We start from the raw sequence: 24,213 nt of genomic DNA on the forward strand, positions 1-24,213 counted from the left end.
ACATTGGAGGTGGGAGGAATCATGGCAGCCCATGAGATTTGGCCTGTATTTGTAGTTTAAATTGGGCTTAGAAACAGTTGAAAGATTTGGGGGGATATTTAATACTGACAAGTTCCTAAAATTACAGAGCTTTAAATAAATGTGTAGTGATGTGTTTGGGGCCTAGCCCATCAATCAATCTCCTGTTTACTCTGATGCATATTGAGAAGACTCAAGTGTAATGCAGACAGGAAATGGGTTGCTTTTTTCTTTTATGAAGGAAGCTTGTGACTAGCTTTTATATATTTACCTAGAGAATGAAAGCCTTTTAAAATTTGAGGTGGGACTTCCTATTTAAAAAACAGTCTTACTTGTATTGCCTTTCTGTGATCTATTCCAAAGAAAGAGAAATGTGGCTGGTCAGATGCACTTTATGGGCTTTTAAATTAATAATGGGTTATTTTTTTTTATTTTAGAAGTAAAATTATTTAAAATAACAATGGATCCACAGGAGTAGTACTTAATCTTATCTGATGGTTTTCTATTTTTTTGTTTTTTGTTGCCATTGAACACTCAGCAACATTCTCAACATTCATTTTGATTCTGAAGGCAGTGCGAAGGCAGTGCTTTCCCCAAGACATCCTGGCTTTATCACTTAGCTTCTTCCATAGGCATGCCATCTGCCTGGAGGAGTATGCATTCATCCCAGTTCAGACTGGGTGGGAAAGACCTCAGAGGTGAACTCCTTCAACCAGGCTCTGACCTCCACGTCACACTCCCCTTAAAAATTAAACTCAGGCCTAGAGTTGAAGTGGCTTGCTCAGGGTCACATGGCTAGTCAGAGGCAGAACCAAAACTGCGTCTGCATACAAGTTCTTTTTCGTCTACACCACGACGGTCTCAGCTTGCTGTGCTCAAGAGTTTGGTGTCACAGTGACTTTAAAGCAAAAATATACAAATGCCACTTCCTTTCCTGGAAGACCTCAAGAGGCCTCTCATCTCTCCTACCTTGAGAGCCTGTAGGTCTTTCCTTATCTTTAATCTTGACCCTGTTTTGGTTAAATTTTGAAGGGTTTATAAGTTTGCATTTTGGGGCCAGACAGACTAGGGTCCATTATCATAGTTTACTTGCTCTGTGACCCTTGGTGAGACAGGTAATTTCTTCACACTTCACTTTCCTCATCTCGGAAATGGGGATAATATACAAGAGCACATAAAGTGCTTTCCACGCTTCCTGGTGAACAGTAAGGCACTCTAATTTTCTTTGGAAATCCAGCAAGCCCATATTGAAGCTATCCAGCTATTTCTTGAAAGCTGGAGAAACTGATCTTAATTCCCTTCAGCCTTTTCCTTCCATCCCTTTAAGTTCTCCGCTCCTTTATAATTTTGAAGATTAGCAAATGCTCGGAGAAGTCAGAGTTTTGTGACCACAAATTTGTACATGATGGGTGCCAGAGGCTCTTCCCCAAGAGTCCAGGAATTTTTCTCAGTTGTGGGACACTGAAGGAATTTGAGACAACATCCTCAGTGGCAATGACTTCAAGGACCTTATTCAACCTAAGAAAGGTTGAAAGGACTGGGCTTGAGTGTGACAACAGACTCCTAAGACATCATTTTGGCAATGCAAAGGACCACAGATAAATAGGCAAATCCTTTAATCTTACAGCTACAGAGGTCAAGGCTTTCAGGAACTGGGACACTCACTGCAGGGCAGGTCCGAAAACCCGGGTTCCCCGGCCTGGCTCGGTGCCTGTTCCCTCTTACCAGCTGCGTCTCTTTAACTCCACCTCCGAAAATGCTAAGGAAGTTCCCTCCCAGTGCCTACCCAGGCTGGGTGGGGCGATTCTGTGGCACGGAAAGAACCGGGAAAACGACATAGTCTAACTCCCTGCGTGCACTAGCTGCTTTTGCGATTCAGGGAGGCGGCGGTGGGGTTGGGGGCTGTTAAGGCGCCAGGTCCGGTACCCAGAGGTTCCAGGTGTCCTGGACAGAGAACTTTAAGATTGCCTACTTGGGGAAGCCACCTTCCTTTTCTCCTGGTCTGTTTTCCCTGTGCGGTGGCCGCACGGGGACATCCTGCTTGGAGGGTTCCCCCAAATAAGATGGACTGTCCTTGCTCCTGGTCGGGGTGGGCAAGTTCCCGCCGCTGCCCCGCCTCTGCAGGTTGCGGAGATGTAGGTGGGATTTTTCCGGCTCCCCGCTTCCGCCCCCGCCGGGAGCGGCGCTAGGCGGGGTCGCTGTGGTCGCTTTGCCTTCCCCACTCCCACGTCTCTTACTCCGGGGAGTTTCACCCCGTCCTCCCCGCTCGGCCCTCACCTTTGAAAACCTTCTCCAAAGCCACCACATTAAAAGTGCGCGACTTCCCCCGGGCCTGCAGAAGGAGCTCCTGCAGCCCGGCATTCCTCGGATTCCAGCGCTGTGACGTCCCCAAGGACGCGCGCCTGGGGCTCGGGAGCTGGGGCTCCCCTTTCCGCGCCACCCCCCGCGCCCCCGCGCGCGCCCGCCCAGCCGCATTCCTCCCCGCCCCCGGCGCGCGCCCAGCGTTCCCCCCCGCGCCGCCGAGCCCGGCCCGGGGGTGGGGGAGCCGCGGCCGCTGGCGCCTGCTCCGTCCCCTCCCACTCGCACGGCCCCTTCCTCCCTCCTCTCTCGGCCGCTCGCATTTCCTGCCGCTCTGGCTCTCCCGGCCCCTGAAAGTTCGTCCCAACTTTTTCTCCCCCGGGCGGGCGCGGCGGGCGCAGTCCGGGGGCAGGTTGCTGCGCTCCTCCTCGCTCCGCCGCTGGTCCTCGGGGAGCGGTCGCCACTCAGTGGCCCCTGGCGGTCCTTCCCCTCCCACCTCGCCCATCCTCCCGGTCCCAGCCTCCCTCTGGCGGGACAGACCCGAGCCGGGGTGGTTCTCCTTTTCCCCTTCTCCGAGCTCCCCCGCGCCAACTCTCGCGCCGGGATCGCGGCGGAAACCTCCCTCCTCTTTCGCCTCCTCCGGCTCCTTCCCTCCGCCCCTCCACCGCCAGCCACTGGAATCAATTCCTTGGGGGAATTGGGGCTTCGCCGCTGCCGCTGCCGCCGCCGCGGAGGACAGCCTTTCCGCGCCGGACTCCGGGGCACCGACAGGGCCATGTAAGCAGGTAAGCGGCGTTTGGGGCGGGGAGTCGGGCCCGGGGTTGGGGGCCTCCTGGGCGCTTCGGGCGCCTTGCCGATGACTTGGGCAAACGCTGGCGACGCCGACTTGGGATCGGCGGCCCGGGACGCCTGGCAGGGCAGCGGGGGCGCGAGGTGGCCGGGCCGCAGGAGTTTTAAGTGGCGGTGGGAGCCGCCCGCTGCGGCGCACAGCTTGTCTGGGGAGTTAAGGTGGAAGGTGAGCGCTGTCTGGAGAGTTGGTGGTGAAATCCATACTCTCGCCCCCTCTTCCCCATTCCCTTCTCCTTTTTGGGAACCAGAGAGGGCCTAGTGAGGGCAGCTGGAGATACCCAGACGGTGCGGGCCGGAGGATGAAAGCCAAAGACGTTGCTGCCTCTCGGGCTGGAGAAGGACTCTCTCCGCGACCCTCCTCTGCCCCCTAAGGAGACAGGATCTTCAGAGGGAGAGGAGTTTGCATGCCCTCCCACTAGGCCCCAGCCTAGCCACCAAACCCCAGGGCTTCTTGGCCCCTACTTGGGTGGTCGGGCCAGCTCATCGGGAAAACCTGTGGCCGCATAATTTCAGAACAGGTCTCCACCTCAAACTCTCGAAGTTCTGAGTATTAACAAGTTCTGAGGGTGTTGTTAATACACCGTCTCCCCTCTCTCCTGGCATGACCGCTACATCTGGGGTTTGAATGCTTGTAAGGGATTTTCCACCTTTTGGAGGGAGCAGTGAGGTAACGCCGCCCCTGTCCCCCTTTCCTCTCTTCTTCCTCTAGTTGCCGTCACCCTCAGCTACAACTTAAGGAGATTGTGGGGTTTCGTCTTCAGTCTGTCCAGGGACTGCTGTTGCAGGCTCTTTGTGAAGGTGAGGAATCTCTAGACTGCTGGCTGCTGATGGGTTACAGGATTTCCACCAGTGTGTGAATTTCTTCAAATGGGTTAGTTCACCCATTCATTCAAGGAATCTAGTATTGCAGTTTCCCCTCTGGCTAGGAACAGGGGAGACAAAGATGCTAAAACAAGATCTAACTGCAGCCTCCCGGAGGAAACCCGCAGGCTGATCTGGAAGTAGAGTGTAACGAGAGGGCCTGGGAAGCCTTGGTCCGGAGGTGAGGGGGCGAGGTGTGCGCTGAGCTGAGAGGATTGAGCCGTTGCTCACCTGGAGGGCCGATTAGGAAAGTGCATTTCGCGTAGAGGAAAGAGCTTGTGCAAATTTAGAGTCATCCAAAAGACGAGTACAGAAAGGTCATACCTAGTAGCTAGCTGGGGGCTGGAGGGGGATTTATGTCCAGGTTGGTTCAGTGTAGCCGGGGTAGCATTTTTTTTTTTAATATCAAGTTAAAAAAATTAAATTAGAAATTTAAATTAAATTAGAAATTAAAGTGGAAGCATGTACGGGAACCAAGTAGCTTCCAGAGGAGCACACATCTCTCTTTTTGGACACGCCTTCATGCCTGATGCTGTTTCTACAACAAGCAGTGGTTGTGGGACCATCTAAATTTTCATTGGCACTAATTGGCCCAGGCCTGGTTTCATTAGAATGGTATTGATTCCCTGTTAAAGAGCCACCTGACAGCAACAGGTGATAATACTGTAGCTTACAGAGCCCTGTATTAAAGTTGCCTTATCTTTTGGTGATGGCCTTAAAAGCTTGTGCCTTAGAATGATAGGTTAATGAGTGGGAGCTGAATAGTACGGTGCTCTTTTGCCTAATCCGAATGGGTGTGTGCAGAGTGGGTTCACGTATGTGTCACTGTGTTTGTTGTAGTATTCTCCACTTTTCCAAGTCAGTACTGCCCCAGCACAGTTGGAAGGATGACTTTCCCTTCCTCTGAAACTTTATGAAAGACTGAATGTCTTCTAGGAGACTGTTGTAGCCTAATCATCCAGGATTCAGCAGATCCTGCCTAGAAAATGTTTTATAGTACGGGAGCCTCCTGTACATGGTTTGCCTCTCAAGGGTGCCTCTTCTCGGGGCTGAAGTGGCGTTGTAGTATTATTCATAGTGACTGTGTCCTGGCTGAGGTGGCAGAAGTCCAGCTTTTGGTGACCTCAGGCCAGTACATCTGGGTGAGAAGAGCACATTGACTTCCTACAGTGTCGGGTGTTTACCTAAGCTCCCCACAAACACCATACCTTATCTCAAGAACAGCCCCTTGACGAGGGTTTTCCTGAAGGTGTAGGACTTGCTTGAGAGAAATGGCTCAAGCGAAGCTTTTTCTTGCTAATCCCAGGTCGCTGCCCAGCCTCCATCGTCGGCTTAAACACGTAGTTAATTTTAATGCTTTAGTTATTTAGGTTTGTGCGGACCATGTGGAACGGACAGCTGTAATGGAAAGAGCAGTTTGACTATTTTCACGTGGAGGAACCTAAAGAATTCAGAGGAAAATCAGAGTTTCGGGGAGAATTCTTACTTGTCCTGAATGGAAGAGCCAGAAGTCGAGAACTATGAAAATTTTTTTGTTTCCCAGTGCCTTCCCTCCTTATTAAAGATTTCCATTTTTGGCTCCGGGGAAGCAAACATAAACCCTTTGATTGCACATTGTCCCCCACCTGGATTCCATATTCTTATCCTTTGTCACCTGTGACCCTGCATTTGAACTTCTTTACTTAGTCACCAAATGCTGTGCATTTTTTGGAACTGATTCTAAGCCTCGGAACAGTACTGTGCACTTTGTTAGAGATAAGGCAGGGGAAAGAGATGAGATGAACTCTTTAGTCAATTCAGTTATTACTGCTTGTGCTGACTGAAAAAGAACGAGGGAAAACAAACAACTTTTGGTAGAGAAGAGGTTAAAATTAATGTCTAAAATAAGACTCTGTGGTCTCCTCTTATTGATTTTATTCTCTCTTCCCCTGTCTGAGCCCCGGGGAGGGCTTATTAAATGGTCCAAGGGGGTGTGTGTAGCAAACTTTGCAGCTTTTCCGGGCTATCGGTATGCTGGTACCAGGGATCCAGGGTTGGGAGTTCAAGATATAGCTAGGTTTGTATTCCAGCTCTGCCATCGTTTAGCTGTGTGATGTTGGCCGAACTTCGCAGCCCTTCCAAGTCTCCATTTCTTCATCTCTTAGATGGGGCCAGTAGTATTTAACTTGCCAGGATATTTGTGGGGAATTCTGTGTAATGCTGTATGTCCCTCTGCTAACGGTGCCTCCCTCACAGAGTAGGTGTTGGGTCAAGGATGGCTATTTATATGTTCCAGGAGTTATATGTGGCATGAATGTGCTCTTTGTGTGTGTCATTTTTTCCCCAGCAGCCTGAATTCACATGTGTGCCAACATACACATAAAGCTTTGTCTTTGACCCTTTTTTTTTTTTTTTTTTTTTGGTCTATTGGCTCAAAGCACACGTGTTGGCTGGCAGCTGCTGGCCTGTCATATATGAGGAGGTTGAGCGTTGCAGGACCAGGCAGTAGGATAGTTGGGAGGGAAAGCCACGTAGACAAGGGCAGAGAAGAGGATTCTTTTCCCTGTATACTACTTACTGTAACAAGGGTCCAGTGCTAATACAAGGATCCCTGTGTTTCTAATGTTGAAATCCGGTTAATTAAATGTTAGAATAAATCCGCCTGCCTTTAGCAAGAGTGCAAAAGCTAGCTGATCGACACAAATGAGTGTCTTTGCAGCCTTGCTTTCCTTCTTTGAAGCCCAAGTATAAGGAGGCAACTGCAATGCCTCTCGTGTCCTGCCAGCGTCAGGTCGCTTGATCTTTAACGTTGCCTTTCATCCGAGAAGCCTAAAGTATTTGGCAAACATTAACTCATTGATCTTCGTATCAACCTCCCAGCAGGAGAGAATGTTAGAAGAAAGGGACAACTCCTAAAACATCAGTAACGCAGGTGTGTAGTAGCTGTTCTAGAAGCAGAATGGATTATTATAGTCAAGAATTGGCTAGATCCTGCATACGGGATTGCAGACTGGTCCCAGGTCAGAGAGGACCCCTTTGAGTGGTCGAGGGAGAAAGTTTAAGAAAATGCAGATCAGCCTGGGATTTTTGCAGTGGAAGGGGAGAGGAAATCACATTGCTAGGACCAGCCATTGCCTTTGCCATGTATTGCATGCACACCGATTATGAAAATAAATAATCTCTGAATTATTTATAATTTTGAATGAAAGGATATGATGCAATGCTTGTGGATGAGGATTTAGAGTAGCTGAGGGTAAAAGGTAATAGTGACTAAGTACCTTTCTGTGGGATAAGGGTGGTTATGTGTCTAAGTTGGATTATAAATGGCGTATTAACATTGTTTTAATTTCCTTTCCCTTTTTCCTGTTGGTTCCATATGCCTCAGCTTGGTTTTGTTTTACTCTCCAGTCAGGCTTTTGTTGGACTTGCTTTATGGTCCTTGCTACTGGAAGAAACATACTGTGGCCATGCTTAGATCAATCTTGTGTGTAAGATTTGATATGTGGGTGATTTAGCTTAGTTCCTTAGGGGACTCCATTAGGCCCAGCTCAAGGGTTTCATCCTGAATCTGGTCAGTTAGCTTGACCCAGAGGCCTGTTGCATATCCAGAGATCCTGTAACCCTAGGCGACCATCCCATAAATGCTTGATGTTGGTCAACAGGGAGGTGTCTGGTGAGAAAATGAGAAAGGGTTCGCTGGTGGTGTGGCATTCTCTGAGAAGCAGAGCATCCTTTTCATGATTGTAATGTTTGAGATTTTAGTACTGAATGATATTCCTGAATTAGAAAGCTTTACGGTGAGGACCACTGACTTGCTCTCCTTTGCTTCGCTGTTGAAAATTAGCAAAAGTTCCTGATGCTTGTCTTCGTGCAGAGTGTGTCCTTTTCTAACATATAGTTTCCTCACATCTTTGGAAATCTGTCTCCTGTGAGTTCTTTCTTTCACACTGCATTCCCCTCAAGTAATTGGGGCATTAGCTAAGGCTGTAGATCTCAAAGTCTATTGAGTCTCAGAATCACCTGGAGGGCTCCTTAACCACAGATCGCTGCTATTCCCCACACCACCCCAGCTTCTGATTCTGTAAGGCCTTGGGGGGGGGGGTGCTGAGAATTTGCATTCCTAAGGAACTCCCAGGTGGTGTTAATACTCCTGGTCCTTTGATCATCTGCATTTTGAGAATCGCTGAGCCAAGGAATCTCATTTTGGTCCATCCATCCCAGTCAGCCTTGGGGTTGTAGTCACTTAAGTTTTTCACTGTATTGGTTTGAATGATTCTGTTTCTGGTTGCTTTAGAGCTCTGGAGAGGCTGGGAGTCACTTAGTGGCCACTTATCCCTAGCCAGACCCATGGCGAGCATGAATTAGATGCTTACATTTTAATGGATTTGCTTGGCTATCTTCTCCCATCCAGACCCCTCCGCTTGGTTCCAAACAGTTTGGTTTACCTGGTACTTCTCTCCATCTGGTTATCCGATATACATGCCCAATTCTACCTGTCTCAGATTGAACTCATTAGTTTCTTGCCACAAAAATCTGCTGCTTCTGTATGTCCTGTCTTAGTGACATCAACTGAGTTAGCTGCTGATGACAGGCAATTGGAGTTCTCTTCAACATGTCACTCTTTGTTAGCACCCCCCAACCCCGACCCTCAAACCCCAGTAACAAACCCAGTCAGTCCCTAGATCCTTTGAGTCTGTGTCTCTAAAATATCCTTAATTTGTTCCTTTCACTCCATCCCCACTGCCTCTTCGGATTGTTCAAAAGCTTCAAAGGCTGTCTTTCATATATTCTTCATCTACTCTTTCAAAGAGTTTTTTAAAACACAAATCTTTTATGGTATTTAAATTCTTATTTTGCTTCTTATTACCTGTATGATAAAGCTTCTTTATTCTGAGTACCTTCCCATTCCCATCTGCTGTTCTTCCTCTCTCTCTCTCTCTCTCTCTCTCTCTCTCTCTCTGTTCTAGGGCCCTAAGATTTGGTGATGTGTAATCCCCTCTCCTTTGTTCCTTACATTCTGACCCTGAGCGACCTCTTCCCCTTTGCCACCTGCTTAGTCCCTGTGCCTTCAGCTAAAGCTTCTCCTTCCCTAACACGCCTTCCCATGACCAGTTAGGCATTCCTTTCTTTATAGCTCCAGAGCGCCTTGCACTTAGCTCTATTGGTAAGTTCTGTCTCACCATGTTTTATATATGTTTACCTCCCTGTTTCCCCTACTGAGTTATAAGCTTCTCCTGGCAGGATTTACGTTTTATTTGGCTCAGAATCTCTACCCTGTATGGAGGTTGGCTAGAAATAGCCATGGCTTACCTTTACTGGTGCTGACTCTATCCCAGTGTTCTCAGCACTTTCGATGATTTTATTAGGTCTTTCAACAGCCCTGTGAAGTAGGTACTATTATTATTGCTGTTTTGCAGAGAATGAAAGGGAGTTGACTTTTTTTTTTTAAGTGTTTAAAGAATCAATGAATGAATGCATTTCTGAAGTACTGACCTGAAGGTTTAGAGCCGAGTTTGGTGTGGAATTTATTATTTATTCTTTAAAAGGAGGTGTGGTGCTCTGGGAAGATTTTATCATGTTAATGACTGTAAGTGATTTTAAGTTAAACAGATATCAGTGCTATTTATGATACACATCTTATTTGTTCATCTGAGGAGATGAATCACATCCCTGAGCTATTTTATCAAGTCACTGATACTCTGGTTCTTATTGTTGTTTTCTTTTGCTTGTATACTTTCAAAAACATGGTAATCTTCTTCCTCATTTTTCAAACCTAGGAAACCTTGCAGATCAAGGGGGTGTAAATATCACAGAAAGATTAATAAGTTGGAACACTTGGGGGTTAAGGCATAAAACAAAATTGTTTTCACGAGTTTAGATGTACTATTGACTAGAATATGCTTAATTTCCTTTCTATGCATTATTTTCTTTTGTACCTTATGTTAAAGAGGAAAAGGCAAATCACTCATTATTCAACCTCTGGGTTACTAGTTTTTAAAAAGAAAAGGAAAGAGACCCTTCATGACACCGTGTCACAGTGGATACCAACCTATCCTTAACCAAGACGGCCTGTTCTGCGTACAGAGCCATGTACCAAGCAGCAATGATGTCACTGACGTTATCACCGAAATCACGAGATTGGCGCTGGTCATTATTTCAGTTCTCAAGTAAAAGGGACTAAGGCAGATTTCATGGTCATGAAAGTGAGTTTGTTATGAATTACATGTCTACACTACATACACTTCAGATTGATCTTTAAGGTTCTCCACAAGTAACCCCCAAATGGTCCTCTGATTTCTGCAGATTTATGTCCCACTATTCCCCAGGGTTCTGCCAAGCTGCAGCTGTTTCCTGAACAGGCCCAATAACTTGTCACCTACGGTGAGGCTCTTTCCTTGCGCAGCGATCGCGATGCTCAGCCGTCCTAGCCTGTCAAAAGCATCCTCAGGGTCCGCCTTAAGTACTGCTGCTTTGGGCAGCCTTCCTGATCTCACCCCCTGGCCAGGCCCCTCTGCCGCTTTGTCTTGGCATTTACCTCTTTGTGCCTTGTGTCCTGGTTAACCTGCCTCATCCCTCTCATTAGCCCGCCAGCTGCCCAGTAGCTGCCACCCGCCTCACTCCTCTCCACGTCCCTCCTCATCCCCAGCACAGACTGTCCCAGCCTGTTGCTTCTCTTCTGCGGCTGGTCACCCGTAACTGTTCCTTCGGGTCTGCCTCCTGCTTGCCCCAGGAATGCACTCCGAGGCTGAGGTTGCCGCTTCCTCTCTCCGTCGTGACAGTCCTTCGGCAAAGACAGTCATCTCGACATCCCTCTGTCACCTGTCCTGCCGCTGCCACTGCAGAGACCCGTCCACCCCCTACACTGCAGAGTCTTGTTTTAAACACGTCTGATATTTTCAGTCTCTTGCTTGAAATCTTTCTTGCCACTTTATATTGTTTAGAGACACATATGTCTGTCGTAAAAGTACAGTTGACCCTTGAACAACATGTGGGTTAGGGGCGCCAACCCTCCACACAGTTGAAAATTCTTTTGTAACTTATAGCTGTGCTCCCTCCCCTACCAGTATCCGTGGTTCCACATCCACGGATTCAACAGACCACGGGTCGAGTAGTTCTGTAGTTACTTACTATAAAAAAAAATCCAAGTATAAGTGGACCCGTGTAGTTCACACCATGTTGTTCAAGGGTCAACTTGGTAAAGAAATGCCAGAAAGATAATAAACACCAAATACAGGGGATGGGGTGGTGGCAGAGGTGAGGAGAGATGTGGTATTGTTTTATTTCCTAAGCTGGGTGGCGGGAACATGTATGTTTACTATATTCTCCTGTATGTTTAAACTATTTAATTTTAATACTACATGAAACTGCCCACAGTCAAATGCAGACGTCTTCGTGGAGCATTCAGGACTCTGCATGCATAGCTCTTTTTCCCATCTAACCTAACTTCTAGCCTGGGCTGGCAACATTTCTCACGGTTGAAACATTGTGGATTTGACTCATGCTGTTACCTCTTCCCTTGAATTCCTTTTCCCATCTGGTCACATCATAATTTCCTCTGTTCCTCGATGTCTAGTACGAGTTTTACATCTTCGTAGATGTTTTGTCTGACATTCCCTTTTTATCACTTGGGAGAGTTCGTTGTCCCCTGATCTGTCTTCCCTTGGTCCTCTCCCCATTCTTTACTGATAAGCATCACATTGGATTATAGCTGTTTGTGCATCTATCTCCCCAAAGCTGTGAGCTCTTCGGGGACATGTTTTGTGATTTATTTATCTTTGGGTTCTTGGCACCTGCTGCAGAGTAGAAGTCCAATAAATGCTTGAAATTGTTGAGTCATAGATGTAAGATTAATGTTTTTAATTGAAGTCATTTTTTAAAAAGAGCGTGTCTGAAAAAACTTCAAATCAGGGCTTCCCTGGTGGCGCAGTGGTTGAGAATCTGCCTGCCAATGCAGGGGACACGGGTTCGAGCCCTGGTCTGGGAAGATCCCACATGCCGCGGAGCAACTAAGCCCGTGAGCCACAACTACTGAGCCTGCGCGTCTGGAGCCTGTGCTCCGCAACAGCAGAGGCTGCGACAGTGAGAGGCCCGCGCACCGCGATGAGGAGTGGCGCCCGCTCACCGCAACTGGAGAAGGCCCTCACACAGAAACGAAGACCCAACACAGCCAAAAATAAATAAATAAATATATAAATTTATTTAAAAAAAAAACCAAAAACCTCTCTCTGCTCTGGCTGGGGGAGAGCAGGGTTTTACCCTGCGGAGGGGCAGTAAAGGCCCAGCCACCCCTGGCTGACCAGGGCATCCTCCTTAAAAAAAAAAAAACAAAAAAACTTCAAATCAAATTGAAGGCGGAATATCTTGTGGGCTCAATATCGGAATTGTAGGCTGTAGATTGAATTGATTTACACATGGATGTCCTAACTCAAACCCATGATTAGTTTTAGAAATTATTTCTTCTGCTTTTCCCATTTACCTTATGGTGATGGGTGATGGTGTAATTGTTTTGGTTTGTTCTTATTTTTTAGTCCTTTCCCCCCGTGACCGTGGAGTATGATGATGGTCTCTGTAGCAGTGTCCAAGGGATGTGTGAGTCTCGGTTTTGAAGTAGATCTGGGCTCTGAGGTGGTACCACTTGTTGTAAGGGTGACTTATGCCATCAACGCTACTTGCTCTGGGATGGAGAAGCAACACATCCTTGTAGAGGAGAGGCAGCAAAGTTTATTTTTGTGGCAGATGTGTCCCACTGCAGAGCTATAATAACTGTAATGAAGGAGGATTATGCTGTATTAGGTTTTTGAAGGGTGTACTGGTCTGTTACCAGGGTCAGTGGTGACAGCTCAAGCCAGCAATTAGGTTTCATTAAAGACTCCAGCAGGCAATTAGCATTCGTTTCTGCCAATGAAATCCTGTGATCTATTAAGCATATTCTTTTTCATTAGACATTTTGTAAACTGTGCTTTACATGACGAAGGTACACATTTTTTTTTAGACATACACAAGTCTCCAAATTATCATTTGAAAAATGGGGCTGACTTTTAGACCCCCTGTGTCTGAACCTGTGGGTTATACTGTCATTTTGGGTGGATTCTTCTGTTTTAAAATCTGTACATTTTAAAAAGATCATATAAATTCTTTTATTCAAAGGCAAGGAATTTGTTATGGAATATTATATAATTATGTGATTTATGAGGGGGAAAAAAGTGTGACTGATATGAAATGAATTAAAACTCCAAAATAATGAAGTGACACCTACCGGTTTTAATTATATTCTTTAGAAAATTATTGTTTTTCTTCAGAGGCATCTAAAAATAAAGGCTGGGAAGGATGATTTGTGCTGTGTTTCTGCCGAGCAGCTGTTTGGTTGTTTTCAAAATGAGGCTTATTTTCCAAGGGCTAGGTTTGGTACAAGTGTGTGTTTCATGTCGCTTCATCCTCATGCACGTGTTTAGGCATTTAAGCTTGGCCTGTGAATATGAAGTGGTGTTTACACTTTACTACATTATTCAGATAAATTTCCTTCCTCCTCTCTTTCTCCCTACTCCAGTCCTTGCTCCTCCCTTTTTTCTCCCTCCCTCCCTTCCTTTATAATAAATTGCCTTCATCTGGAGGATTCTGATAGGTTAATTACTGTATATGTATCAGGGATGATGAGAGGGAGAAATGCACAGCGCACAGCCCATCTGGCCAGAAACTCAGTGTGAAGGTCTGTAAAGATGTCTATTTCCATGGGATAATTAGACTGTCTTCCTGTTGTTTGATTCTCTCAATTCATTATTAATTTTTCTCATTTGTAGACTGCTAGAATGGTAATAATGGCTGAGCATAGCGGTTTGAAATCTGTGTACATGAGCGTGTTATTAAAGACTCCAAGAGGTCTTGCAATAAACAAAAATGTGCTGAAGCTGAATTTATTTTAGTTAGGACCTTTCAAAAAAAATCAATTTTATGAAACACATGTAATCTCAAGGCACATGAATATTATATGAAATACTTTCTAGAAAAAGCTCAGTTGAGAAGGTCCCTGGAATAGAGAAGACTTGTTTGTTGTCTTTAAGAAACTCAACATCTAAATTAGAGAGTAGAGCAGCTTGGATTATTAATACGAGTAAACATTTAAAGTCTTCATTAACAGACCAGACTAACTTTATACTTTTTATTAATTGAATTTTTGGGGGGACAAGCACAGAACAAGAACAAGTTTAAAATAAAATATCAGGAATTTATTCACAAAACCAACCTTCAGGGAAAGTTTTAGGAACAGTAAACATTTAGTCTAATTTTATGTATTTATAATACAGGGAAGAGTAATGTTCAGATTGGATTTGAGGCACTACATCCTTCAAAGAAAGATCCATATATCTTCAGTAATCCGTCTGATTGAGACCAGAAGCTGTGATTAATATATACACTACAGAAAAATCTTGATTCTCCAAATTCTGGTGATCAGCACCACCCTCCTCCCACCCCCTTACTTATCATACTGCCAAAAGAAAGCAATCAGGCTAAGGAGGTATAAACCATTGAGGGCTTTAGAAATGTCAGTGCAATTATTTTATTAATAGCTGCCACTGTGGCAGTTGTTTTGTGCAACTGGGCATTTAACAAAGACTCTATGACTATCACATGACCAGTTTTTCTCTTCCATGACCTCTTTATTATCTCTAGCTAATTATTAGCTCAGTACTTCCTTCATCAATTTTTCCCACTCTCATTTCTGACCTTTTACAAAGCAGAGCTTTCGGTATGGAAAACTGTTTTCCTCTATAGCCTTTCAACTCATAACAATCTTATGAAAGAGAGGTTATTTTTATCTATAGTTTATCCTTGAGAAATATGAGAGTTAAAGAGGTTATTTGCTAATGTCTCACAGCTATGAAGTAGAAGAAGTGGATTTGAACTCATTCTTTCTGGCCCCATAGTTCAGGTTCTTAACCACAACCTTAGGCCCAGAAGTCTCTGCAGGTTGGGGACATCTGTTCTTCCTCCCTTCCTTCTTTCTTTCCTTCTTTCCTTTCATCCATTCATCAGTTTAATAAATGCATTTTGATGTTTTCGAAGGTGGGGATGTTTTTCTGCTGTCCTAATCTTTAAAAGACTAAGCAACTCATCAGGTAGCCACCAGGCACATGTGACCATTTGGCATTTGAAATGTGACTAGTTTGAGTTGAGATGTGCTGTATCAAGTACACACCAGATGTTGCAGAATTAGTACAAAAAAAGAATGTCGAGTATCTCGTAATTTTTAAAATTGATTACATGTCAAAAGATTTCAGATATATTGAATTGAATACAACCTATTATTAAAATTAATTTCATGTGTTCTGTTTTGCTCTTTAAATAAATGTGACTGCTGGAGATTTTTAAATTACCGATGTGGCTTGCATTTGTGGTCCACATTATATTTCTTTAGGACAGGACTGTTACAGATGGTTATCTAACTACTCCTGGGAGCCCTATCCCCCGAGAGATGCCTGAGGACTGAGGGAACAGTGGAGAGAGATGGAAGTTAGAAATCGTTTTTGGTGATGGTAAGAAGCAAGCTTGATGACGGCTTAGATGACCAGCAGAGAGAAACTACTATTAGCTGGCATTTATTTACTACTTACCATTTGCAAGTACTTGGTCAAGCACTTTAAATGGATTATCTTTTTGATTCTTATAACAACTCTGTGAAGTAAGTGCTCTTGTTGGCTTATTTTATAGATGAGAAACCTAGGGCTTAAAAAGGCTGAGGCACAAGATGGTACATTAGTAAATACTAGTTTACTGTGTAACACCTTTGGCATGCAAATACGAGTACATAAATGATGGAGCTCAGTGTCAAATCTGGGCATGAATCCAGAACGTGTACTTGTAACCACTCTGCATCACTGCCTTTCAAAGGCAAAAGAGAAAACATTACCTAGAACCAATCAGCAGTAGTTCTTTTGTTCATTCAGTGCCTAGGAAGGACGCACACTTTTCTCCCCAGCACTGTCAGAAATATCATCTTTGATTTAAGGAATATAGTACAATAATCGATGACCTCAAGTTATCAAGAAATGATGAAATTACACTTAATACACTCTCTTTACTAATCCAAGCTTGCCTTAATTAGAAAGATATTTATCAGAAATTGATTTTAGAAACTTTAAGCGTACTTCACCTTGCTTTTAACTGAGAGACATTGATGTGTTGAATATTTCATAGCAAGTACAGATTTTGTAAATATAAGCATTAGATTTTTCTCTCTCCTCAATTAAAAAAAATTGGTAAAAGTTTATTTTATAAATCTATTTAAAATTTTTTTCATGTTTTTCTAGTCTTTTCTCATACGTAGACATATTTTTATAGTTTTATATACTCCCTCATGTATACGCATGCTTTTTGTATTTCTTATTGTCTTAATAATTAATATTTTATATATCTACATATAATTGACATACTGTGAATTCCTTTATTTTTTTGTTGTTGAAAATACATACGTTTATATTACTTGCTATTCCGTAGAAGATGATTGTGAGAATCTTCACATTAACAGTTTTTTTAAATCGTTATTGAATTTATTTTAGGATAAATTTCTGTGAATTGAGTGCTTGTTATAATGAACACTTATGATTCTTGAGTCACACAAATGTAATGGAATTTCAAACAGGTCATAAAGATAAATTCAAAGGTAGCACAACTTTATTTTCAGATAGGTGATGTCTTTTCAGACCTTGCCATTGCACAGTGTTTGATGACTAGGGAATGGATTGGATTCTCCCGGCAAGTAACTCTTGCTTTTGTCTGTTTTTTTTATTTTTTTTTATTTTTTGCACTTCCCTTCCTTGTAGTCTGACAAAAGAATTTGATGAACCCTGAATTCATACCTTCAAAAACTGAATAACCTTTTGCACTAATTCATTTTTAGCATAAGTGTGCACTAATCTTTACATCATTTAGTGCAGAAAAAAGTGTGTTGGATAGAATTTCTTCTGTTATAAATATGATCTGTATAGAATTACTGAAAATATATTGGTATAAAGGTAGCATTTCAAAGGGAATTAAAGATTTATAAATACATACTTCATTTATAAAAATAATTATAGGGAATTCCCCGGCAGTCCAGTGGTTAGGATTCCGTGCTTCCACTGCAGGGGGCATGAGTTCAATCCCTGGTCAGGGAACTGAGATCCTGCAAGCCGCGTGGCGCAGCCAAAAAAAAAAAAATTATAAACTGTTACATCATTCTAAGTTAGTTAATTTCTGGTGCTTGTTGGCTTGCTTTATTTTATATAGATGTCTTTGGCAAATGCCTGTTAGTTTTATCTTCTACTTTTTCACAAGCTTTTTTCAAATATATGTCTTCCTATATCAGCTATTCTATAACTTGCCATATTTTGATGACTGTTGTATTAGCTTTTTTTTTTTTTTTTTAATAAATTTATTTATTTATTTTTGGCTGCATTGGGTCTTCATTGTTGTGCACGGGCTTTCTCTTGTTGCAGAGCACAGGCTCTAGGTGCATGGGCTTCAGTAGCTGTGGCTCGTGGGCTCTAGAGCACAGGCTCAGTAGTTGTGGCACATGGGCTTAGTTGCTCCGCGGCATGTGGGATCTTCCCAGACCAGGGCTCGAACCCGTGTTCCCTGCATTAGCAGGCGGATTCTTAACCACTGCGCCACCAGGGAAGTCCCTGTATTAGCTTTTGATATGGTCACAAAAAAGGTTCCAGCATCTCAGTGGCTTATGACAACAAACATTTATTCCTTGTCTATGTGACATGGGTGCTGCAGTGTGCTGCAGCTCTTGGTGGCTTGACCAGGCTTGGTGCCACTCGACACACATGTCTTCTCATTCAGGAACCCAGGCTAAAGGACAGCCCCTATCTGGGGCATGCTGTTCTCATGGCTGAGGCAGGAATGTAGTGAGAAGCATGCAATCTCATTTAAAGCTGCTGTGTGGGGACTTCCCTGGTGGTCCAGACTCCGCGCTTCCACTGCACGGGGCACGGGTTTGATCCCTGTCAGGGAACTAAGATCCCACATGCTGCACAGCGTGGCCAAAAAAAAAAAAAAAAAAAGGCTGCTGCATGGAGGTGCCAAATATGGTGTCTGCTCACATCCCATTGGCCAAAGTATATCACATAGCCAAGCCAAAACCCAATGAATTGGGTACCTATACTCACCTCGCAGGATTCTCAGGCAAGTCACAGGGACATGGATGGGATATATTACAGGAGGGGGGGAGGGGAGCAAAGAGTTGGGATCAATAATCTCATCTTTTATACCATCATTGACTTAACTCTTCCCTTATGGTTTGGTATTTGGATTGTTTCCAACTTTAACAATTATAAATAGCATTGCAGTCAACATTGTTGAACAAATTACATTTATTTGCAGAGTATTTTCTTGGGATACAGTTTCCAAAGTAAGCCATCTGGGTAAGAGGGCATGAATTGCTTGTAGATCTTGTTACATATGGCCAGATTGCTCTCTACAAAGGCTATCAGTTTATAGTGCCATCATCAACATTTATGTATACAATTTTCATCATTGCTTATAGCTTAATTTTTGTAATTATTAAAGATGGTATTTTAAAACAAAAACTTTTAGAACAAATTGTAGTTATTTTTTCTATTAAGTAAAACTAGGGCCACTTATAATTTCCTTTCCTGGTTTCTAAAAATCATTATAAAGAAATACGCATTTTTGTCATCTTTTTTTTCTTGGTCCCATGTTTTTCTCAATACACTGTTTCTTAAACACATCTTTATCCTTACATCAAAACAGTAAAAAAAAGTAAAAAGAAAACATACACTTGATTTGAGGTGTTACAACTTTTATCCAAAGCAAATCATAGTAATTATTACTGTGGAACTAGGTAAAAGGCTGAACCTACTCAAATTGCTGAATTTTGCTGCGTATTTCAAAGTCTTAGGAGAGGAGATTTGTTTATAGTTCTGTTGCCTAACATTGGACGGCTTTAATTCCACGGTGTTCAGATTCCTCTACGGCCTTATGGTTTATATAGCAGAAAATACCAATTGAAACTTAAGAACCAGTCTTTCCTACAGTTTTCCCCCCTCAAAGTGTAAACTAAAACTTTTTATTACCAACTGTATCCTCTCACTTGGCTTACTTTACAAGTGTCATGTTGCCTGCTGCTACACTTGTCTTTGGTTTCTGCTTAGAAATAGTAGTATCTAGACATGCCCATCAATGTCCTTGGTTATATTTCCTCGTGTAAGGATCTGAGACCTCACAGCAAAGGCAATAAGACTTGCAGGGCAGGTAAGAGAAATCCTCAGGCCACTCAATCCAGAGTCCATAGGCAGAATAAGCAGGCGTGTGTGTGTGTGTGTGTGTGTGTGTGTGTGTGTGTGTGTGTGTGTGAGAGGATGGGAAGTGGTGTGCTGGAATTTGGGAATGATAGGTTGGATTTTGCAACTACCATTGGAGTGCAAATGCCTCCCACCTCATTTAGTGGAGGAAAGTCAAAAATCCTCAGAACTGAGAAATCCATTTTAGAGGCAGCCTGGTAAAGCTTGTAAGAAATACTACAACTCAGTGGGAAACAAGTTGACGCGTCAACCAGACATCAGTGTGTGAACCAGAGTTTATTTGAACAGTAGTAGGTGCTGACTGCAGAATGTTAAAAGTGTGAGTATTTAGAGTATTAATATTGTGAATAGTAGGACTCAGATTAGTGTTGAAGAAATAATGAATTTGAATAGATTTGCCATGAAAGTCTTTGGGTTTTTGTTCCTGAGATGGTTTCCTATTTCAGTTTAAGTTCATTTGGTGTAAGTCTTCTTGGAATTCATTGTGAATTTCTTTGGAAGATGAGGTGAGGACCCGTTGCTTTATGAAGTTTTGATTTTGTAATTAAATCTTTTGGGAAAATTGGGATTCTGAGGCTCAAAGTAAGTGAGAATGAGGATGCTTTATGTTAATATAGAAGAAACCCAGTAATTACAGAACAGAAGCTTTTAAAAATCAGTGCAGTAAAATAGGATGCTTGTTTTATATTGAATGGTTACATATCTAGGTTGAATTTACAAGCAGAAAGTTACTACTGAACTTTTCTCAGAGGTTGTCATGCTCATTGTAAATGTTTTCTTAAGCTGCTAATAGTTTTTTTAAAATATAAATTTATTTATTTATTTATTTTTGGCTGCGTTGGGTCTTTGTTGCTGCGCACGGGCTTTCTCTAGTTGCGGCGAGCGGGGTCTACTCTTTGTTGCCGTGCGCAGCCTTCTCACTGCGGTGGCTTCTCTTGTTGCGGAGCATGGGCTCTAGGCATGCGGGCTTCAGTAGTTGTGGCACGGGGGCTCAGTAGTTGTGGCTCACAGGCTCTAGGGCGCAGGCTCAGTAGTTGTGGTGCACGGGCTTATTTAATCCGCAGCACGTGGGATCTTTCCGGATCAGGGCTCAAACCCCTGTCCCCTGCATTGGCAGGCAGATTCTTAACCACTGCGCCACCAGGGAAGTCCCAAGCTGCTAATAGTTTTAAAGACAAAAGAAGTGCTTATCTTTGCAGTGTGTTCCTCTTTACCGATTTCTGTATTTTGAGAGAGCTGAGGCTAAAGGTGTCAAATATATGTGAATATAGCTTTTAGGTCTGGGGTTGATAGTCCCACCTATGGGACCCTGTACAGCGTTGCCCCAAATTAGTTAGTGTTACCCTGTCCACTCCTCGGTACTTTTTCCTCTCTCTTCCATTTTCCTTCCCTTCTTGCCTATGTGTTGGCCTAAAAGTAGAATGCACTTTTATAGTGCTATAGTCTGAATGTGTCCCCCCAAGATTCATATGTTGAAATCCTAACCCCCAGAGGTGATGCTGTTAGGAGGTGTGGACTTTGGGACATGCTTAGGTCATGAGGGTGGAGCCCTCAGGAATGGGATTAGTGCCCTTATAAAAGAGACCCCTACAGAGTTCCCTAGCCTCTTCTGCCATGTAAGGATACAATGAGAAGTCTGAAACTTGGAAGAGAGCCCTCACCTGACCATGATGACACCCTAATCTCAGACTTCCAGCCACCAGAACTGTAAGCAATAAATTTCTGTTGTTTATAAACTACCCAGTCTGTGGTATTTTGTTCTACAGCCCGAGTGTACTTAACCTGATGGATGATTCTCAGGCACAACATTGTAGTTATTTGCCTAAGAAGACCTGTGACTACTAGACAATTTTAACATACCTGAATGCAGCTGACTCTGTCTTTCACCAGCATTGAATGTTCAATGCTTTTTAGATATAACACAGATTTGGGGTTCTTATAACCCATTGTTTGTCATATAGTAATTAGTACATGTTTGTTGATATCCATGAGTTGCTTGAGGTTGTTCATAAGGAGGGCAGTGGCAAAAACCATGTTGATTTCCCTCCTGTCTTTTGCTGCAGATCCCCAAGAAAAGCATAGGCAATACACTCTGTTACACTGGTGTGCTCAGTTGTCAAATACAAGTGCATTTGGGGAGTGGGGTAGCTACCTTGTGAGTGACCCGTCATCTTCTCTTTGCTGCTTTGAGGACCTTGGTCTCACAAGCCCATACTTTGCTTGTGATCAGGTATCCATGACATGGGATTAGGACCTCCTGTCCTTGACTCCTGTGCTTGTGGGTATCACACCGAAGCCCATTTTTTAAAACAACCACACTTCAGTTCTTAAAATGTCTCAAGAATCTTTACACCAATTATCCTACCACTCAAACATGGCCACTGTGTTTTTATATTCTTTCTAAACTTTCTGTTAACTATATAATTTTACTCATGTCTTATATATAGAATAATATTCAAATAGAATAATATATTGAGAGAATACTTTTTATTTGGCTTTGTTCCCCACTTATCTTTTTTGGCATACTTTCCTCTGTTTCTGTACCATCTTAATGTCTGTATAAATTAAATGGGTGTGTATTTAATTCATTGAATTTCCATTCCACAGCAATTTCCATTTATTGATTATTTGGGTTATTTCCAGGGTTTTTGTTATTATAAATAAAATCCCATTAACATCTTTGTACATGTAGTGTCTTTCTTCTTTCAGATTATTCCTTTGGGTTGAATTCCCAGGAGAACAATTAATGCATCACAGAAAATAACGTATACATTTTTATATTCTTTGTTGGCAAAACCACTCCTCCAGGGATGGGCCAATTTACATACTGCCAGATTTTATAATTTATAAGGCTCATGTTTAGTCATTGTTTTGTTATAAAGATTAATATTAAATACATATTATTAGGATATTGTTGACTTGATGTGAAGGTCTTTTTTTTTCTTTTCTTTTTCTTTTTTTTTTGATGTGAAGGTCTTTTATTCCATCATTGGAAAAACTGAGGCGCTCAATAAATTTTGATTAATTGAGCTTTAGAAAGAAGTGCTTATCACTGTTAGCATTTGCAGTCCTGTAACCATTCATCTTTATGTGTATATTGACTTTTTAAATGTTTTTACAGATTTTTCTGCGGGCAGGGTGGGGGAAGCAATGAAGAGAAAAAAAATATAAAAACCACCAGACAGCTTTTGTCCCAAAGACTTCAGGCCCTGCTTAACTATGTTCCCCAACTACCTTTTAGATTTTTCTATTTGGTTGATTGTGGTTGGTTCGGTGTATCTCAGCATGCATTTCTGTGCTACTGTGAAATCCAGTCCATTTTTAAACTACTTGACTATTCAGAATCTTGGATGTACCTGCTAGAAGGAAATATTTTATGCTGATAGGAGTTTTTGGTTGATGAAAGGGAATGCTAAAAAAGAATTAAAAATGTAATTAATGTTTAAGGGACACCCTGAACAGGCAGCAGAAGTATCAATGCATGTAACAGGCTATGCTTGTTTTGTATCAATAGGTAGAGTGATCTATTTCTCCTTATTTAGAATTTTTGAGTACTAAACTGATTTGCCCAGACATTAGTCCTTTTGCGTTGAGAGTGAGCAGAGTCCCTTTGACAATTTGGCTTCTCAGTATAATTTCTCAGTTGGCATTGGTCACTTCTGGTTGAACTCAAAATCAAGTTCCTTAACAGGCAAAGCAAAAGACCAGACCTGATATGTAGACAGAAGCCTCTGTTGGCACCCAGACAGAAATCTCAGATATCCTGGAACATCTGGTCTGAGTGTTATGTCTTGACTAGGGCTTTACCCCCCCTTGAAGGCAGGGGGCTTTCCTGCTGCCCTCTTGGATAATAGACACCATTTTGCCTCTCCCGGCTTTTATCACCTGCTCTCTTTACCACTTCATTACTTTCTTTTCTTCTGATTTTCTGTTCTGCCCTCCGGCTCCCTTCTTTCATTTATCATTTCTTCCACACATCCCAGGCTTAAAATAAAAACAAAAAACCAGACAAAACCCCCTAGATTTTCAAATGTCCTGCCAATCAAAATGCCCCTTCTTCTCTGCTGTGTCTGGGCCAGTCATTGCTGGGTTAAGATCTTGGGTATCTTTCATTGCTGTATTTTGTTCCTGGGAGCTGTGCTCGAAGAATTGCTTTTCTACTAAGGTTAGCTCTGTCTCTCAAATAATATGTATCTTTCTGGTGTCTGGGTACCTACCATGAGTTGTTACTGAACAGATTCTAAAGGTAGTTTCCTTATAGTGCATATTTTACTGGTGATTGAATACATTAAAATGATATTTTTCCATAGATTACTATTTGACCTAGAAAACCAAATAGTGACTTCTTTGCATGGTATTTGAGTTACTGTTAGTATGTGTATACTTTATCTACAGCTTGATTTTAATCACTTTGATTATACATATATCTAAAAAAGCTACTACCCATTAAAAAGGCAGCACCATTATAAAGTGACTCTAGCTTGTTACATGAGAGTCCCTTAGGCCATGTAAGACGAAACCACTCTGGGCAGATGTGTAATGGGCCAAGTCCATTTTGAATTTTGGCGAACTCTCCAGCCATCCCCCATCATCACCCATGTGGTCTAGTGGAAAGTGCACTCCTGTGGCATTTCAGAAACCTGAGTCTTACTTCTGCTAATTAGCTATTTTGGTTTTAGGCAAGGTACTTAGCCACTCATGACTCAGTTTCCTTGCCTTCATCATGAGTTAGTTGGCCTAGTAGAGTATGATTTCTCAGGTTCCTAGCTTTTACACTCCTTCAAAAATTCAATAGTTCTGGAAAAGTTTTTGTTTCAACTCTGTGGTTGAGTTGTGGTCAGAGCAAAGAAGGAAACCTCGGAGCTGTTACTCTCCTCAGAAGAAACTACTAATTGCCTGGTTT

At 42.9% G+C, this 24,213-nt stretch overlaps 1 protein-coding gene across 2 annotated transcripts in view; it reads left to right on the forward strand.

Moving 5' to 3' along the window:
- The first annotated feature begins 3,015 nt into the window (after positions 1 to 3,015).
- PTPN14 (protein tyrosine phosphatase non-receptor type 14) overlaps positions 3,016 to 24,213 on the forward strand; it is a 173,763-nt gene continuing 152,565 nt past the window's right edge. Inside the window, exon 1 of one of the 2 annotated variants that reach the window (XM_059938094.1) lies at positions 3,016 to 3,101. The gene's annotated coding sequence lies outside the window, so the exon portion shown is untranslated. Of the gene's footprint in view, positions 3,102 to 3,875; positions 3,964 to 24,213 lie in introns of those variants that run through there. The other variant, XM_059938101.1, reaches the window with a different exon arrangement.

Source organism: Balaenoptera ricei, chromosome 1 (genome assembly GCF_028023285.1).
Source record: "Balaenoptera ricei isolate mBalRic1 chromosome 1, mBalRic1.hap2, whole genome shotgun sequence".
Lineage (NCBI taxonomy): Eukaryota > Metazoa > Chordata > Mammalia > Artiodactyla > Balaenopteridae > Balaenoptera > Balaenoptera ricei.